The sequence below is a fragment of the Chelonoidis abingdonii genome, chromosome 1 (genome assembly GCF_003597395.2).
Source record: "Chelonoidis abingdonii isolate Lonesome George chromosome 1, CheloAbing_2.0, whole genome shotgun sequence".
NCBI lineage: Eukaryota > Metazoa > Chordata > Testudines > Testudinidae > Chelonoidis > Chelonoidis abingdonii.
Window position 1 is genome coordinate 196,727,658 of NC_133769.1, and position 18,374 is coordinate 196,746,031.

An 18,374-nucleotide genomic window follows, 5' to 3' on the forward strand; every position below is an offset into this window, starting at 1 on the left:
GCCATTGTTCCTGGGGACTGTCAGTCTCAGGGTCCTGATTTGCCATCGATCCTTCCCCTTTTAGTGCTGGGAGCTAGCAACCAAACACCCCCACTGAATGTTAGTAAGGGGATAACAGTCCCCTTACAAGTAGAAGATAGCAAGGTTAATTATTTGAACATCAAAAGTGAAGGGGACCAAACAAAAAGCTTATTTCCATAAAGTGCTGTTCACTTGGTGTTTGATCTGAATCACATAATACCCCACAGGTCTGGCAATGAAGAGCTTTTGATTTAAGCTTATTTTATGGATTGTAACCAGCACCATTTGCTGCAATATAATTTCTGTCTTGTAATTTTAAGGCAGTGAGCTCTAATCCAGTTCAAATTGTATTATTGAAATTTTGCATTCAATTTATTTTCCCATATCTATCAGTCACTGAACTTTTTCTGAGCTCTTCAGCATTTTCATTCTAAGAGACCCTCTCATGATCCACTTTCCCACTGCTTGGATCCCACTTTTTCTTTTGATCTGCATAGCATCAAGGAGTTATCTATGGATACTTCTTGATGCTTTTTGAAAGCAAAAATCTGATCAAAAATGTTGATAGTTTTCTCATTTGTATTGTATGTTTTAGTGCTAATAAGCCACATACATATGAAAATTTCCATCTAGAACATGAGTTAAAGAAACTGAACGCAAGGAGTGAGAATTAAAAAGCGTACTCAGTCTATATCTAAAATGGTGACTGTGGCTTCCACTATAATATATCTTTATTTTGTGTTATAGCATACTCTTGCTCAGCCTTTGGTGGGACAGTAATTTAGCCCAGATTATTAATTGTTATCAATATAAATTGAAGGCTTCTCTCTCTGTTTTCATTGTGTTTCAGGTTTTTTAAAAAATTATCGTTAAGAGCCATGATGTATGACAGTAGCTCTCTATTAGTCAGTAAATAATACATTAGCCCTACTTATTTTAAAGTGACCATGTAATCCACCTGGCCACTGTCTAACCTGGCTGTTCATGGTCTTTATACCACATCTCTTTATGGGAGAGCAATTTATGAAATGCTTTGGATCAGACTGGAAATTTTACAAGCACGTTACTCTCTGAACACTGTTGGGAGCATAATCCTTGTAAACTCCATTATATTGCCTGCTCCCAAGAGCACTGTATAGAGGTTAGCAGGAAAGTGCTACACCTTCACCACATGGAAACGCTACCCTTATTTTTGTTTTATTGAGGGGCATAGGGATTATTTCTCTTAAAACTTCAGGTCGATACTTTGGGGGGGGGGCTGTTTTGGGCAGAAACAGAGATCATGAATCCATGTGAAAAGGGAATAAGTTTTAATGGGATTTGTCCACCTTGACTATATCTATATTCTCTCACACACACAAGGTGCGAGGGAGTGTCGCCCTGTAGCTATGGGCCCCAATTCAGGAAAGTACTTACGCGTGTGCTTTTGGGGAAAATTTTGACCACTCCAGTTGAGGAAGAAGTATGTGGCCACTACCATCAGCCATCCAGGCAAGACAAAAAGACAACAAACAAGAGAACAAACCACACAAAACAGACCAGTATTTTGCTGTTTTCACATTCACCTTAATGGGAAACTGCCATACTGCATTCCTGCCACCCTGTGGCACTATGTGGGGCTCTAAATAATCAGGACTCACAAGTGCAACCCAGCTTCCATGCATGATTGAAGATGGTGCCCACAAGCAAATATTTTAGGTTTCTCCTGCCTTCAGAAGAAACCCACAATAGGGAAAACACTCCTCTGAGATAAGAATACCTGTCTCTCTAATAGTATAAATGTAGGAGGGAAGAGATCAGCCCTGCAGTGTGTTTCTCCTCTGTCTCCTCAGGCCTTCAGTGAGGAGTTTTAATAAAACTAGAATACTCTTCTTTATTAAAGTTTAGTATCTCTCTCCCTTGTGCTTTCATTCTCAGTGGCAGATCTATTTCAGAGACAATCTAACACTTAATAAATGTGTCCAGGGTTTCAATGCTTGCCTGATCTGTAGAGAGTAGGAAGTTTGCTGGCTGAGTGCCAGCAACTTCTGAATATTGTAAGCTTTCATGTCTAAAAATATGTACATTGCCAGCGCATATGGTTGTGAAGAAAACTTACAAATGTAAACTCAGTGTAACTGATGTAGTTGTAAGGAACATGGGGCATATCTGGATTTAGGCCCAAGTGATTTTGAGTGGCCAAATGTACAACAAAAATTAGCACTGCTAAGAGATGCTAATAGCAGATTTTTGTATGTAGGCAGTGAGTTACTAGGATAAAGGCTATAAACTTGTCCCAACTGCTACCCACTCCTGAGACTTTTCCCAGTGCTATAATTAACTCATTGTCATGAATTATATTTAAACGTTCTCATGACGTATTCAAGGATCTGCTTTTACTCATTTTAACACAATCAAGACATTTTTGTCTGGGGCCTAAAGCAGAAGCTCTTAACAATTCCTTATCATGTGACAACTTATTGAATCCTGTTTTCAAGAGCCATAGGTTCCAAGATCAGAAGTGAGCATGGTGAGGTGATAATCTAGTCTGACCTCACAGGCCACAGAATTTCCTCAAAATAATTCCTAGAGCAGATCTTTTAGAAGAACATCCAATCTTGATTTAAAAATTGCCAGTGATGAAGAAACCACCAGGACCCTTGATAAATTGTTTCAATGGTTAATTACTCTCATCGTTAAAAATGTACACCTCTTTTCTAATCTGAATTTGTCTAGTTTTACCCTCCATCTATTGGATTGTTATCTCTTTCTTTGCTAGACTGAAGAGCCCATTATTAAATATTATTTCCCCATGCAGATACTTGCAGACTGTAATCAAGTTACCCCTTAATCTTATCTTTGTTGCACTAGATAGATTGAACTCTATGAGTTTCACTATAAGGCAGGTTTTCTAATCGTTCTTGTGGCTCTTCTCTGAATCTTCTCTAAATTTATTAACATCCTTCTTGAATTGTGGGCACCAGAATTGGTCACCATGTTCCAGCAGTGGTCACACCAGAGCCAAATGCAGAGGTAAAACACAGCATCACACTGGGAGCTCATGTTCAGCTGATTGTCTACCACAACCACAAAATCTTTTTCAGAGTCACTGCTCCCAGGGTAGAATCCTTCATCCTGTAATTATGGCCTACATTCTTTACTCTTAGACATATACATTTACATTTAGCTACATTAAAACATACATTGTTTGCTTGAATCCATTTTACCAAGCAATCCAGATTGCTCTGAATCAGTTACTTGTTTGTGGTTAGTAGTTAATCGGAATACAACACATCCCTCCTAGCCTGGAACCTTTGACATAATCCTTAGACCAAGGTGTCAAGTCATTGGTCCCTGATGACCTATACCAACATGCTGGAATCTATAACTGGACAAGAGTATCCCTTTAGGGTGGAGCAGAGGAATCACTAAACCCTATGTCAATCATTTGGAGAAAGGGGGAGGGGGCAGAGAGACTCTCGCACCAGTAAGATACCTGAAGCTGTATCCTGCTGCATTTGCCAGATGAGCAGGGCCAGTGCAAGGAAGTTTCGCGCCCTAGGTGAAACTTCCACCTGGGGAGCCCCCGCCCTGTAGCAGCTACCCCCCCACCATGACAGCTAACCCATCTCTCCCCCCCCCCGTTCCCCCCATGGCAACTAAACCTGCCTGGGGGGGACTTCCCCCCTTCCCCCTCCTCCCTCGGCAGCTAACCCTGCCTGGGCAGACTTCTCCCCTTCCCCCGCTCAGCAGCTAACCCTGCCTGGGGAGACTTCCCCCTCCCTCCCAACAGCTAACCCTGCCTGGGAAGACTTCCCCCCTTCCCCACCCCCCCGGCAGCTAACCCTGCCTGGGGAGACCTTCTGCAGAAATTAACCCTGCCTGAGCAGCCCACCCCAGCTCACCTCAGCTCCACCTCCTCCACTGAGCACATCGGTGCTGCTCTAATTCTCCTCCCTGCCCAGGCTTGCGGCACTGATTGGAGGAGACTTAGAGCTGGGCTGTGTGCTCAGTGGAGGAGGCAGAGCGGAGGTGAGCTGGGCAGGGAGCTGTTCCCATGTGCGCCCCCCCCCGCCATTACTGCGGGCAGCCCTCCCCACGCGCCACCCCACCCAGCTCACCTCCACCTCCTCACCTGAGGGGGCTTTTAGGCGGCCACCTAGTTTGCCTAAATGTTTGCACCGGCCCTGCAGATGAGCTACCCAGAGAAGAAAACTGAAGAAAGTTGACATTGACTAAGCTGAGCCTGAGGTGTAACCAAGAGAAATGTAAAGATCAGAGCTCCACCACATGCAAAAGTGCAGATCACATCTTATCATCGATGAAGATACCAGTAAATACCAACTTAAATCCAAGATAGGATCAATCATGAGAGTTAAAGACTTCAAAGAAAAGAAGATGGGAAGATCCTTCAGCAGTCCAATTTGAGGATGCTCAAACTACTCCAATGCCTACTAGAGTGTGTGTGTATGTGTCTCTTTTTGTGTTACTAACTGTTCCCAGAATTAAACACTAAGCCCTTAAGTCTGCTATCAAAACACTGAGGGTTCCCTGGGTTAAACCAGTAATGTTCAAAAGCTTCTATAAGTCTGGAATTTTAGAAATAATTTTGTCTTTGTGCCAGACTGTCTGGAAACTACAGGCATTGTGTAAGGTAGAAAAGGAAATATATTGACAAACGAAACTTGATATAACTTTTGTGAACAGCAAAGCTCAAATGGGAGAGAGAACCAAAGAAAAACTACTGGGAAATCATTTTGAGAGTAGTACTCCATTATCGTTAAGGTAAAGTAACAGGTGCTGCTGTCAGCAGACTTTGAGTTAAATTAATCAAGTTAAAAAAAAAGGGATTCTTTCTGTAAAATCTGAAGAATTATTATTTTTCTTAACTTAGTATGATTTAGTTTCTATTTGTTGTAATTAGTGAACTAGATAAATTGAACCATTGCCTTACCAACTGTATTTCAACTTGTAAAATCAATTTGACCATTCTAATGTACTCTTGTAAATTAAATCAGGAGAACTGTAAGTTCATCTACTTACTTTCACTTAAACTTGCATTTGTTTGTTTAGCTGCCTACTTAACCTTTTAATAAATCTGTAAAAGACACACTGTGCTGATTCCAAATCTTCAACACACACAACGTAACCTATGTTGGTGAATAAGGTAAAATCCTTAAATCATTCCTAAGCCCACTCTATAGTTCCATAACTTAAAATGTAACCCTATTATTCATACATAGTGCAGCTTTACAAAGTCTGCAGACATCGCCAGTGCCTGAGCTGCTGTTCACAGTTTTTCCAAGCTACAGGAGGGTGAAAATTTGTCAGAACCAGTGGTTTGCAGTGAAATTGAAAAGAATGTCAACTCTATTGTTCTGTTACTTGAGAAAACTATGAGCATCCTTAGAAGTGTGCATTGAAGCTAGTCACATCCAAATGGAGTCTGACACTCTCCTACCTACTCCTGTGCCACCCAGGATGCTCTGGGATGAGATGGGAGAACAGGATTTCTCTCCAGTAGCTGATGGGAGTGCTGAAAATTTATCAGGGATCTATGAATCTGGGAATGATATGAAAGATGGAGTCCCCCCATCCTCTCCTCCAAGCAGGATCCAAGAATAGCATCCTAGTGGGAATTCCAACACCTTTCTCTTTTTCCAAGAGCTGGGCTGTGGTGAGGATTGGCTTTTCATTGGGTAGTTTCCTATCACTCATTGACTAGTAGGTTTAAGTCTTGTCTACACTTGAAATGCTGAAGAGGCAAAGCTGCACGAAGAGGTGGTAGCTAGGTCAATGGAAGAATTCTCCCTGTCTTAACCGGAAGTTAGGTCAGTTTAACTGCCTTGCTTGGAGCTGTGTCTGCAAATGTGTGTAAGAGAAGCGGCAAAAACAACACTGCACTGCACAGAGAAGGTACATAGAAAGCACCAGAGAAGCATTTTGTAGTATCACTGAGAAAAAGCTTAGAGGGTGAGCTTTTGGGGCAGAGAGATGGAGAGAAACAGGCTTGGAACTCTGAACAAAGTAACTGTCTCCCGGTGTTTTGATTCCTATTGTGCTCCAGGAAACAGGTCTTTATGTTCATTGTTTTGTAAATAAACAGGTTTGCATAGAAATATCTGACATCATCAATTTCTCCTCATAATGGAAACATCCCACAAGCCCCTCACGCCAAAACTGGCTAACCCCTCAGACCAAAAGGGTAACAGTATTGACAAAAAGGGGGAATTGATTTTGGAAGTAGACATGAGAGAAGAAGAGAGAGAAAATATCAGGAAGGATTTTGAGAACACAATGTAGGGAAGGAAAGTGATAAGAGTGAAGAAAGAAAAGAAAGAAAAACAGACATGGAAGATAACACAGGAAGTGAAACTCCATGATCTGTTATAGGAAAGAAGGTGGGATGAAACCAGGCAGGCAAAAGAATTATAAACAAGAGATGTGGAGGGACATATTTAAAGTCTCTCTTAAGTAACAGAGCTCATCTAAAGAAGATAAGTACATTTTGTGAAAAATACCAAAAGAAATGGAAATTTTGTTTCATTCAAAAATATTCATTAATTATTTTGCTTTTCAAAATGTTTTTTTTAAAAAGTTTAATTTCTGGGATGGAGGGGTACATTTCCTTTTTTCCCCAGTTGAAAAAAAATGAGAGAGAGTGATTTCTCCCCCTTTGCCCATTGAAATTCAATTGGAATGGAGAGCTGTTAGGGTACTTTGGCCAGCCCAGCCCAAATGGTTACTTTATCAATGTAAGTGTTCATGTCTTCTGTTCTCCCTGTCCCTTTACTAGCTATTGTTGACTATTACTAGCTGAGTACCAACAGTGGGATTCATCCTGCATAGCATGCAATGTATAATATCTCCCTGACCCAAGAAGCTGAAAGTCTTTCCTAGTCTGATCTAGATAACAATTAATGCACAAAAAGCATGAAGTGACCATAAGGAGCAAATTTTCTCTCTCTCCCCCTACTCGTGGTACATAGTTTCTCTTAAGCTTGACTTCTGCAAACACATATGCATGTGAATAGACCTTTGAATTCAAGTGCTTAACGTTAAATATGTACATAAACTTCTGCAGAATCAGAGTCTTGGGAGGCGACTGGATCTTTTTGTATGTTTGTACAGCACTTAGCACAATGGAGTCACAGTTCTGATTTAGGCCTCTCAGCAGTATTATAATTCTAATAATCAATAATAACCATGCACCAACATTTTTTGTACAGACACTTCCTGAATTACATAAGCGTTCCTTTCTGGAAAACATTGCATAACTCAAATTTTGCGTAAGTCGGAAACGTATCTCCAACCTTTACGCACAAAAAAAAAAAAAAGCGTATGGAACTTTTTGGAACTTTTTCTATAAACTCGGATTTGTGTACATCAGGTTTACATAATTCGGGGAGTGTCTGTAATTAAAAAAATGTTAGGAGATGAAGCTATGTTTCATGTACTCACAATAAGTAGCCACAAAGAATAACTGTTTTCAGATGTCATTTAAATAAAAGTTCTTTTTTAAACCCTGGATGTTGATGATGCTGAACTGAGGAGATGACAGAACATTTCACAAAATTTACCATAGGACATTGTAGGTCTGGCTTGAGATGAGTAATTGGACATTGTAGAGGACTGCGGAAGACTGTGTCACGGCCTAGCTAGGGTGTCTCCGCTTTCTCGGCGGCCTTGTGAAAAGCCCCTGCTTGCTAAGTGGCCGGTCATTGTAAGACACGGCATGCCAGTTATAACTTGTTTTTAACTGGCTGAAACCAGTTTGTATGGCCTTAGGCCAAAGGGCGGGCATAGCCTGTGGGAAGTCCCTTTTTGATGTATGAGTTGCTTTTGTATTGTGTATATATAGCTGTATAGCTCCCTGTCCAGCCTTTGGACTCCGACCCCAGGCCGAGCTGAGAGCTTCGGTGCTGGGTTCCCCGCCTAAGTGACAGCAACGCCCAGAGTCCCTGTTGCGGATGTGTCACTTTACCTTCATTAAAGCCAAATAAATTAACTCACGGTGTGTGTGGGCCTCCTTTTGCAGAGCAGCATCCAAGCACGTTACAGACATAAGTGGAGGCCTCATTTCTGAGAGACAGGATTAGGACAGTAAATAGATCAGCAGGCTGAAAATCTTTCCTAATTAAAATGGGTAAATGGTGCAGTAAGCTAAGAGACAGAATGTCTGTACTAGTTAAGAAAAGGAGAATGCTCAGGGAACCAGCTACAATGGATAAGTATAAATAGGGGAACCTAAAGATGAGGTAAAGAGTAAGTCAGACATGGACAGTGAATGGGCAGAGCATGCTGTACAAGGAGTGGTTTAAGGCAAAGTAACCAAGCCAATCCCAAATATGTAATGCAATGTGATATGTAAATACATATAAAGGAAGAGGTTGGCAATGTATCTTTTGGATGTGTGGTATGCACTTATACCCACCCCCTATGCTTGAAGTCTGATTCAACTCAAACATAGCTTTACTGTATGCCATATAAAGGAAACCTGAGTGGACAAGTCTGGAGTTGGACTGAATTCTTGGGGAAGAGTCTCAGAGAACGCCCAAACAGATATGTCTTTACTAGACTTGGAGTATTAATTTCCAGCTCAGCTCGATATAACTCACACTACCTTGACCGAGGTAGCACACTAAAAAGAGAAGGATAGTCATGCAAGTGGTTGTGGTGGCAGGGCAGCCACTTGATACTTATCTGAAGGTCCTGGGCTAGCCCACCCAGGCTGCTGCAGCTACACTTCTATTTTTAGCATGCTAGCTGCATATGTGCCGTGTCTAGCACAATGGGGACCCTAGTTTACTTCAGCACTCCAGGTGCAGGACAGGCGCTAGTGTTTTTAGCGCCCTAGGCGCATGGCCATTTCGCCACCCCACGCGCTGGTCCCGCGGCTCCGGTGGACCTGCCGCAGTTGTGTCTGCGGGAGGTCCACCGGAGCCGCGGGAACAGCGGACCGTCCGCAGGAATCCCTGCGGCAGCTCCATTGGAGCCATGGGACTAGGGGACCCTCCGCAGGCATGACTGCGGCAGGTCCACCGGAGCCGCCTGCCGCCCCCCCCCCCGGCAAAATGCTGCCCCCCAATAATCCTGGAGCCCTAGGCGATTGCCTAGGCCGCCTAAATGGAAGCGCCGGCCCTGGTTCCAGGTGCAGTATAGATATACCCATAGACACTGAGAGATTCCAAATATTTGCCACTCCCTGCAACACTCTAGTTGCCAAACTGAAGGCAAATCTATACTTAAAATGCTGCATCAATGCAGCTGCACCAATGCAGTTGTGCTGCTGTAGCTCTTTAATGAAGACACTAAACTAACAGAAGAGAGCTGTCCCATCAGCATAGTTAATCCACCTCCCTGAAAGGCAGTAACTATGTTAATGGGAGAAACTCTCCTGCTGACATAGCACTGTCTAAATAGAGTATTAGGCTGGCATAACTACGTTGCTCAGGTTTTTCACACCCCTGAGTGACATGGATTTTTCACACCCCTGAGTGACATAGTTATACGGATATAGGTCTGTAGTGTAGATCAGACCCCACTCCCAATTACAAATTCTTCTGTCAAAAACATGTCTGTTCAGCAAATCAATAATAGATTAGAGAGTAGCAAACATCACAGGCATTAGCAAGTAAGAGCTTGTACAGCTTCTTTTCCCGAAAGGCACCTAACAAGATTTTCATATTAAAATTTCCATAAGCATTACTGAAAGCCTTCCTTGCCCCGAGAAAAATGGATTTTTTTTCATGCTGATTTAAGTCTCCTGGGATTATTTTACCTATCCTCCACTTGGAGAAGGATTTCTTCAGTCTCTTTGCACATATTCAGAAATGAAGTGCATACACTTTTTCTCCAAAGAGCAATTTTATAGCAGATATTTCCTGCTTATCTGCACATTCCAAAATTGTCCAAGGTCATTCATTTTGTAGCAATATCTTCCAGAAAGAAATATAATCCTGATTTTTGCTATGATCTTTTGCAGTACATTATGTTCTTGTATGAGAATAGATATATTGGTAACTAGAAGCAGAAATAATTATATAAATGCGTTGAATCACCTAGTAAATTCTGCTGCAGCAGTCTTGGTGCATGTCAGGGGACATGCTCCCATCCCACTAATAGCAAGTCTAACCTGCATGCCTGCACTCGGGCAATGCCAATTAGGTCTACTGGCAGAGTATGCTGTACATGGAGGCCACGTCTACACTACGGGATAATATCGAATTAGCTAAAATCGGTTTTATAAAACTGATATTATAAATTCGATTTCATGTGGCCACACCAGGCACAGTAATTCGGCGTTGTGCGCCGTAGCTATCTCATAGTTCCCGCAGTCTCCCCCGCCCCTTGGAATTCTGGTTGAATCAATTATTGTCGCGGGTGGTTCTGGGTAAATGTCATCAGTCATTCCTTCCTCGGGAAACATCAGCTGACAATCCTTTCGCGCATGTTTTTCCCTGGATTGCCCTGGCAGACGCCATAGCACGGCAACCATGGAGCCCGTTCAGCTTTTTTTTTTTTCCGGCACCGTATGTGTACTGGATGCCGCGGACAGAGAGGCGATACTCCAGCGCTACACAGCAGCATTCACTTGCTTTTGCAATGATAGCAGAGATGGTTACCGGTCTTCTGTACCGTCTACTGCCGGAGAAAACTGGCAATGAGATGACGGTTATCTCTCCCCCTCTGTACTGTCCGCTGCTATCATGAGTGCCCCTGGCTGAAATCGGCCGGGGGCGCAACGCAAAAGCAAAATTGGGATTGACTCACTTTGGGACTGAGTCAATCCCTCCCTTATGGTTTCTAAAAATAGAGTCAGTCCTGCCTAGAATAAGGGGCAAGTGTATTTAGAGACCAGTGTATCAGAGCACAGCTGCTCCGTGTCAGTATTCACAGGGGTGCCCCTGCAACAACCCCACCTTTGTTGCTTCCCTCCTCCCCAACCTTCCTGGGCTACCGTGGCAGTGTCCCCCCCATTTTGTGTCATGAAGTTAATAAAGAATGCAGAATAGAAAACAGAGACTTGTTAGTAGAGATAAAATGAGGGGGAGGCAGCCTCCCGGGCGATGCTATGACAGTCCAGGCAGTACAGAATCTTTTCTTTACACAGGAAAGGGAGGGCTGATGAAGCTCAGCCCCCAGTTTGCTATGATGAAGACGTTATCCAGCCGTTCTGTACCATCTACTGGGAGTAACTGGGAGTTCATTCCCATTTTTACCCAGGTGCCCCTGCCAGCCTCACCTGAGGCATGCCAGGAGCAGTCACGGGGCTGATGGCGACGACGGATATCAGTCATATTGCACCGTCTACCACCGGGGAGAGGGGAGAGGAGCGGATACTGCTCTTCACTGCTGCAGCATCGCGTCTACCAGCAGCATTCAGTACACGATAGGTGACATTGAAAGAAGTCAAGAAATGATTTCTTTCCCTTTTCTTTCACGTGGGGTGGGGGGGGAGAACTGAGGAGCTATTCCTGAACCACGCCAGACACTGTGTTTGAACCTACAGACACTGGGAGCTCAGCCAAGAATGCAAATACTTTTCAGAGACTGCTGTGGACTTGTGGGATAGCTGGAGTCCTCAGTACCCCTCCCTCCATGAGCGTCCATTTGAGTCTCTGGCTTTCCATTACGCTTGTCACGCAGCGCTGTGTATCCTGGAGATTTTTTTTCAACGCTTTGGCATTTCGTCTTTCTGTAACGGAGCTCTGATACAACAGATTTGTCTCCCCATTACAGCGATCAGATCTAGTATCTCCCGTACGGTCCATGCTGGAGCTCTTTTTGGATTTGGACTGCATCGCCACCCGTGCTGATCAGAGCTCCACGCTGGGCAAACAGGAAATGTAATTCAAAAGTTCGCGGGGCTTTTCCTGTTTACCTGCCCGCTGCATCCGAGTTCAGATTGCTGTCCAGAGTGGTCAGTGGTGCACTGTGGGATACCGCCGGAGGCCAATAACGTCGATTTCCGTCCACACTAACCGTAATCCGATATGTTAATGATATGTTAATATCGAATTTAGCGCTACTCCTCTCGTTGGGGAGGAGTACAGAAATCGATTTAAAGAGCCCTTTATATCGATATAAAGGGCGTTGTAGTGTGGACGGGTACAGTGTTAAATCGATTTAACGCTCTTTAAATCGATTTAAACGCGTAGTGTAGACCAGGCCGGAGAAGGGGAGTTTAAAAAGGTGAAGCTGGCCACAGAGCAGGGCGGGAAGTTTTCCCAAAAGGAGAGGCTGCTAGGGAAGCTCAGCCTGAGGCAGTGACTAGCCTTTCCTTCCTCCCATCCCTCTTGTTTATGGCAGACTGACCTGCAACCCTGACAAGGGCTCTGGATGGCTGCTCTCTGTCAGTGCTCTGTAGCTGGACCTGAGGAGCAGTGCCAAGGACTGCAGGTAATTAAACCCAGAAAAGACCCTGGGAGTGAGTCCAGTGAACTTGCCCAGGAGTGGGGGTTCCCCTAAGAGAGTCGGGGGCAAGAGACTGGAAGAGAGACTATGGACAATGCCAGGCTGAGGGTTGGCTGACAGCAGTTCCTAACAAAAGCCCTTGCTTTTCTAACATGGCATTGTAATAGGTGGACCAAAAAGAGTATCCAAGGGCCAACCACCCTGTGACTTCACTCCAAGTTTACACCTGTGTGTAATCTTTATGATTACAGTGGACTTGCTCTTAATTTACACCTATGTAATTAAGTGAGATCAGAATTAGTCTCACTATGTTCTACTCTTTCTTGGAAAAGTTATCCTAAAATTGAACTTTATTGTAGCTTTCTGACTTTTTTATAAATTTTATGTTTAAACAATTTACAGTTCTAAAAAATTAGGTCAAATGTAAATCAGTGTAACTCTTTTGAAGTCATTGAGGATCGGACTGGGTTCGGATCCCAGAAAGCTGCAATCTTGTAGTATATATTTGGGATTTCATCAGAACTGGGATTAATCTTCTCTGTGGTAAGGGGAGAAATATAAATGCTGATAGTCTTCAGTTGTTCCAGTCCAGGTGAAGGTGGTTGGGGCTTAGCAGTGGGGGACGGGGTTGGATGTGGGGGGATATAGCTCGGCGGGGGGCGGGTCTGGGTGTGAGGGGCTCAGTGAATTGGGAATGCAGATACAACTGGATGGGGCTCAGTGGGGTGGGGATCTCGGTGCGGGTGGCTTGTTGGGGTGGTCCAGTTGCAGGGGCAATGGGGCTCATCGGGGGGGTTCTGAGACCAGGGGAATGAGGCTTGGTGGGAGGAGCTGGGTATGAAAGAATCTGAATGCACTGGGGTTGGGTGGATGGGGAAGCAGCTCCCTGTACAGGGATCCCTCCCCCTGCAGCTGAGGAGTGATGGATGCAGGAAGCGGGGTGGGGTGGGATAGGGGAGTTTGCAGAGACTCCTGGAGCTGGGGGAGAAATCTGGACATGGGTCTGACCCGGCCCCAGGTGCCATGCAGGGGAAGAGGAAGTTCTGTCCTCCCCAGCCCAGCCCGGACAACCAGCTGAGCTCAGCGCAGGGTAGGAACCACCAACCTGGTCTTCCCTAGTCCTGCCTCCTGCCCCACGGTGATTTACCTCTCTGCCAGCTGCCTGGGCACCTGAAACATACTGCTGGGGAGGGTTGCATGATTGCTCTTGTGGTTTCCCTTTGCTTCCCCATCAGAAAGTTATGTCTTTGCAGGAAAGCAAAGAAATCTGTGGGGAACAAATTCTGTGCACAGGCAGTGGCGCAGAATTCCTCCAGGAGTAACTGTATGTTACTTCCAAGTACCAAGTGTTGTTTATGAAAATACTTTAGAACATATCAGGCTGTGGAATAGTCTGCTGAAGGAACTTTTAAAACAAGACTAGGCAGAACACTAGAAAATCTATTGCAGGCATTAGATTTGCAAAAGAAGGTCTGATGGTGACAATGATCTATTCTAATAGGTCATTTCCATCTCTAACTTCCCCATGTTACTTTCAATTAACTGTTTGAATGGAACCGTATTCTTTTAAATGTATTCATTCCAGATTTTAAAGTTCAAAGAGTTTACTCATTCTAAAACTTTTTATGGCAAGTGAATCTGATACTTTCCAGCTGTTCATTGAGGAAACTCAGTATTAACAAACTCTTTAACAGCATGTTATATTCTTTAAACAAGAAAACGGAGCATCAAGTCATCAAGGCTGTGTGGGAAGAACTGAGCTCTGACCTCACTAGTACGATGCCATTTAAATCAAAGCTACATACACATAAAACCTCAACAGATCTGTAGGTCTTTGTCATTGTAATAAAACAGGCTTCATAGAAGTCTGACAGAAATAGAGGGAAGAGAGCTCTGTTGAATAAAACAGGAGGCTGGGAAATTGTAAAAGAATGTAAAGCATATGATCCTACTGGTAAGTGTGTAAACCTGAAGACCAGATCTGAAGCTGGTGGAATTCAGTGTAACTCTGTTGACGTGAAGGACTCTATCCCAGTTTACACCAGCTGTCACCAGTGGCAAAGAGAGAGTAACTTTTATGACTTTGAAACAGAGGCAATGTGATTAGTTTGCATAAAGCAATTCAGCAAAGGATGGTAAGTTTTGGAACCTAGCTCTATAATATGAATTACAGATTGACATAGCTGATGAAAGGGTTTGTCTGTGAAGGCTAGAGGGTGAAGCATGTGGGAGGTAATGCCAAGTGGTCTGGATTTGTAACTCTTTCCTTAAATTCATCTGCAGAGCAGTACACTGACATGAAAGAGCCCTTCCTCTAAATATAGACTCTAAAGTCTTGCACCTGTGAATGCATGGTGCATATGTACAGCACTTATCGGAGAGTGATGTGATTCCTCTTCAAAGAGGGGCATCTCAGCTGTATGTTCAAACTGATGTTTGCTGGACAAATTTTGCATTGCATTAGCATTGGGCCAACCTCATAAAAAGGTGGTTTGCTCATGCTGTAGGGCAAGGATAAGCACAGTAACAGAATTTATAGACTGGTCAAACAGAGGTGGTGCAGTGTGCCTAGAAAGAGAGGGCTACATTGAATCCAATAGGTCATAACCCAAATCCTAAGAACGCAAATATACTAGCAGGGTTATACAACTTGCCTTTCAATCAAGAAAAGGCTGCACACTGTTGAGAGGGGATCACAGAAAATTAACTCTAATAAAATAGTAATAATGAGTAAATTCAAATACCTATATGTGTTGACATAGCACATTCAGAGAAGCTAAACTAGCATTGTGCCATTAAAATTCCCAAAGGAAATTTTTTTTAAAAGGGGAAACTAGTGAAAAAAATCTGTCAAGTCAAAAGTAAGGAGATTAAAATCCTGAGCCTCAGCATGTAGGCTGCTTAATCGTAACATAATATAAGAAAAGCAAAAAAGAAATAGGATATCAAGAAAAAAAGCCAGGTGAAATCACTGGTAAAAATCCCATGGACATTAATGGGATGAGAATTTAACTGGCTAATTGGCAATATTCTCTGTTAAAGGAACATTTTTTTTGACTGTGGAATGACAGAGATGCTTGGGTAGATTAACTCTGGGCTTCTGAGTCTTCATGGATGTGCAAATGTGACAATGAAAAAGTTACTTGAGTGTAACAGAGACTGTGGTGTCTGCCTGAGTTTGCAGACAGCCTGAAAAAATAGCTCGGAGAGGTGTGAACCTTCCTGTTCAGTTTATTGGGTTGTTAATACTGGAACTCAATACTTTGGGAGCCATAACCCAAGCAAATGGCTCTTGTTAGTGTCATTCCATCATAGCTTTTTGGAGCTAGCCTTACCAACCCACCTCTGCAACAGAGTCCTGTGCTTGGATGAGTAAAGCCTGCATGTTCTCTCTTGTTTATCCATTCCACCTGGAAGCAACGTAGTGGGACAGGGAGTGAAGAGATCCCAGGGAGCTCAAGGAAAGGTGATGGGTTCTGAACAGTCTGATCTCGTATGCTTGTTACTAACACCCTAAGCAGGAGTGGAGTCATGACACTGGGAACTTCCATTGTATAGTGTCATTTTTTTTTTTATTGTTAACAAATTACTACATTGTGGTCTAGAGCATTCTCTGGCTGTAACACATATTGTAACCTGGGAATGGGTAGAGACCCTTGCATCATATCACTGCTGCTTAACTCTCACTTATAAAAGGAATGTGTTATCCTCAGCTTCAACCTTGATATCAACCATCATCTTCACTCCTTTATTTATGTATGTATAGTGTAGGCTTTTCTATGCTACTCATCACTGCAGCATCTGAACTTTCACAAGCAGACCTCGTGCACCAGGAATGTCTCATGGTTACCCTAGCATTTCCCCTAGAGAAGAATCATCTCCATTTTACAACTGGAGAACTGAGGCCCTGAAATTAAGGACCAGACCCAATGTCTATTGAGTGGAGAGGCACCCATTAACTTCAGAGGCTGTTGGGCATGACATGTCCAAACTCATATAGATAGTGTGTGAGAGAGATGACTATAATGGTATGACTCAATTAAGCATGTCTGTATCATTCTTGGGCCAGACCCGCTACCCCATCTCCCTCACAAGTATATGAGAATGGCTTTTCTTTCTTACCTGTCTCCAAACAGACTGCACTAATCTACTACATCCGATACCTAATATGTTTTGCAATGGTTTCTGTGGTTTGAGCAGGCTTAGGGCAAGGGTGGTTACATGGAGTAAGATTAAAACACTGACATTTCTCTCTTTCCTAAGGGGGAGTGGAAAACAGCTGCATTAATACAGACAAAAAGCATCAGCAGAGGACAGTTAGAAGTGCTTTCCATCTTTTCATGCATCGTACGGAGTCACATCAACAATGCTCTCCTTTTGGGGATATTGATTTGCTGTGACACTTTCTGTGCTGTGCTTGAAGCACTTCAGCTGAAGCAATGCAGAAAAATATAGAAAGCTATAGGATCTGTGTGCACTATCTATTACAAATCTTTACCTCCTTCTATTTACCAGATAGACACTTACTTTTCCCACATAGCTTTTTCTCTAATAGCTCTTCTAGATATAAATAGAAATCGTATGCATCTGGGAGTGTTTCTCCTTAAAGAAAGGTATAAATCCAAAGAAGACTTAAAAGAAAATTGCAGTGTCAATAACTTGGATAAAAACATTAAAATGTCAGTTGCAAAATGCCTGCTTGCTTGTGCTTACTAAAAATCCCCTGACTGGGCTATTTTAAAAGACCCTGTCCTTTTACCACAGGCTTCAAAAGCAGGTTTTGAAAAGAATAACCTTCATTATGCTGCCACAGTAGTTAGTGTTTTAATGTTAAGAAAATAGAACTCATAAAAAACATAGGGAAATCAGTCTTGTGAAGTGTGGAGAAGATCCTTGACTCTTTGACCACCTGATCTAGTGGTTTCTCTTCCCTCACTCACCATGCCATCTTGGGTAAGTCATTTAACTGCTCTGTGTCTCTTTTCCCCATTCCTAAAATGAGGACAGCACTTACACTACAGAGAAGTTGTGGCACATAATTAATGTCTGTAAATGGCTCTGATCCTCAGATGACAAGGGGTGTGTAACTGCAAAATGTTTGTTATTAATGTTAAGAGTTTGGATAATACATCTTAGTGAGTATTTCAGATGCCATGCTTTTGGTGAGGTAGTCTTCAAATTTGGCAACACTGGTTTTCAGCAAACCAAGCATCATGATATTTAAAGTTTTCCTTAGGCTGGTGTCTTCTCCATGGAGTCTATACTGGCACAGATACGTGGGCATGGTTATGCCTCCATAATTCCATTGTATAGATGTAGCCTATGCTGATGCACCTCCCTGGACCAAGTTAGCTATGTTGATGGAAACATTCTTTCACTGACATAGCTGAGTCTATGCTGGGGGTGCTGCTGTACTCAGGAGTGTGATTTTATTTCATATCCCTGGCTGACAAAGCTATGCCAGGCTTGGTCTCTGCTTAATAGTTAGGCTTAGTTTTTTAACAGAACTGCAGCCTACAGAGAATCATACATGTGTGTTAATTTTAATCCTACTTTGTTTATTTCATTTTCCTATTGGCTCTATACTAGAGCTATCAGGAATTTTTTGACAAAACTTTTTGGACAGAAAAATGTTGATTTATCGAAACTGTGGGGGGAGGGTGTGTGAGAGAGAGAGCCCTGCTCTCACTCACACAGAGCAGGGACTTAACCCTCCCACAACTCAGGTAAGTGTCCTAACTACCTGGCTGTAAAGTCAATCTTTCCTGTCAGAGTTGTTCCACTTGGTATAAATAATGAACTATTCTTTGGGCCAGCAAGAGAGAGACACTATAACTTAGTGGTTTGGGCACTCACTGCAACAGGAGAGTATGAAGTCCTTAATCTGGAGCAGAGACTGACGCCTGGATCTCCCACATCCCCTGGGAATGCCCTCGCTAGACTATTGGCTTCCTTGG